Source organism: Mus caroli, unplaced genomic scaffold (genome assembly GCF_978045245.1).
Source record: "Mus caroli unplaced genomic scaffold, Mus_caroli_1 scaffold_2, whole genome shotgun sequence".
NCBI classification, from domain to species: Eukaryota; Metazoa; Chordata; class Mammalia; order Rodentia; family Muridae; genus Mus; species Mus caroli.
Genome location: NW_028227257.1, coordinates 78,654,466 through 78,656,709, shown reverse-complemented (window position 1 = coordinate 78,656,709; position 2,244 = coordinate 78,654,466). Strand labels below are relative to the sequence as shown.

The 2,244-nt window shown below is 45.2% G+C and overlaps 1 pseudogene; it reads right to left on the bottom strand.

The window, feature by feature from the left end:
• Window positions 1-1,491: 1,491 nt before the first annotated feature.
• Window positions 1,492-2,023, bottom strand: LOC110306739 (oogenesin-1 pseudogene; annotated as a pseudogene).
• Window positions 2,024-2,244: the final 221 nt, after the last annotated feature.

The window sequence follows — 2,244 nt, the reverse complement described above, 5'->3', positions numbered from 1 at the left end:
CCCAGCCTAGACCTCAACCACCAGTAACAGTCCCTTGTTCAGGTTCACTCGCAAGGGTTACCTATAGGGCCATGCTAGTATTGGGGGATCCACAATTTGCTACTAGTTGCTAAGTGCATTGTTAGAAGAGAGGTGCGTACAATCAAGCGGAGTCCTAGGGTGCTTATCCGCCTCAGAACCTCAGTTCCAGGCAAAACAACAGTGAGGGGCAGCCCCTTGGCTTCAACTCAGAGTAAGAGACAATCCAGTTCATGGGTACCCAGATGCCCTGACCCAAAAAATATAAGATAATGCATTTACATTCTATCAAGATGCTAAATTTGTAGTAGTTTGCTAGGCAACCATAGAAAACGATAGCACGTGTCTATCAAAAATAGGCATTTGCCTTGGTACACATCATTCAGCCACAACTAACAAACCTGAGCAGTAGCTCAGGGACGTGAAGACTGCAGAAACCCCATAGACTCATGTAACCTGGATCCAGATAATATCTCAGCTTTCACTCAGTGTGAGCAACTTATTTGGTCCATTTCAAAGACAGTGCCTATGCTGAAGTGTGTCACAATAATTGTGTTTTATTTACTTATTTTTTTAAAGTCAACACATTTATTGTATGCAGTGAACAGAGGGGGGCCAATCTCATCAAACAGTGCCTCTATTGTAACACACTTAAGCTACATTAATCCTAGAGGAGAAAGGAGTGCTTGATACTTTCTGCAGATGCAACAACCATTCACCAGCTCAGAGGAAGATTTTTGAGACAGGGTTTCTCTGTGTAGCCCTGGCTGTCCTGGAACTCACTCTGTAGATCAGGCTGGCCTCGAACTCAGAAATTTGCCTGCCTCTGCCTCCCAAGTGCTAGGATTAAAGGCGTGCGCCACCACCGCCCGGCACTCAGAGGAAGATCTTGATTTTCCAGTGTGTCTCAGACCTTTAGATAATTGACATATCCATGCTCCATTCAGCAGTGGACATTCACTTAGGATTTCATCAATCCCCAATCTTAAGCTTCCATTTCTCTGTTTCACAGTCAACCTTACAGTAGTTCTACGAAAAAGCAGCATTGGATCTCCAGATCATAAATGGAGGACCCACCACACTGAGAGCATTGGGTTTCTTCAAAGGTGACACTTTTGGGCTGTCTTTTGGCCCTGAGTATATACAGGAGCCCAGGACAAAACTTTTCTAATCTGTATGTTATTATCACACCACTGTCATCATAGCACTCCAGAGGAACAGGGTGTCACTGATGGGTCAGGTGGCTCAGCTTGGCTGTGTGGTGTAGAAGTTGTTCCAGGAGAGGCAGAGAGACATTATTATCATAGAAATCAACCTCTCTGAGCTGAGAACACTCGCTTAGGGCAGGCAGCAGGGCATTGAGCTGAGAGTCCTCTAAACAACATGACTCCATGACTAAGTTGCAGATGATTGAGCTCACAGATATTTAGGCAATAGGTCAGGTAATCCAAGTTTGACTGTGAGAGGTCACAGTTAGTGATGCAAAGCGTCTCCAAGGGCTTCTTTGGGCACCTTCAATTCTTTCTTCACCTCACAGTCAGGACTGGTTTCCACTAGCTGCTTCTGTGTCGTGAACTCTGGTAAGCCTTTACCTTCATGGGATCCAGTCTATAGCCCCCACAAGTCATGTTCTTTATCCCTCCAATTGAGCGCTCTGAGTTTGCATCTACTGGTTCAAACCTTTTGTGCAAGCAGTGTATCTAGTCCCCCAAGCCTTCAAAGTCTCCAGGTTGCATTTCTTTATCAGCATTCCTAAAGAAAGGTATGGGAAGGGCCACACAAGTATCATGGCCTTCAAGATCTTTGTATGTCCATCAGTGAAGGCCTCCTCAAAAATTACTGGGAACAGCCTATTGGGCAGGTCCTTGAGAGCAGAAATGGCCAAGGCCTCATCCCTCAGTAGACTCTGACTTGCCAGCTTCTGGAGGGTGGGTGGGCAATAGAATTTCTTTGTGACTTCTTCTAAAGAGTCATCTTGATCTGGACACTGGTGACAGATCACCATATTCAGGGAGAGGAAGGCTGTGACTCCAGGTGTGTTTTATTTTTAATAGGGATTTATATAGATGTATATATGTACACCACGAATACATATATAGTGTATATTGTGTGTAACTCTGTGTGTGTGTGTGTGTGTGTGTGTGTGTGTGTGTGTGTGTGTGGTGTGTGTGTTATGCTCAGGTTCGCTCAGAGGCCAGGAGAGGGCATTAGATTCCATGGAACTGG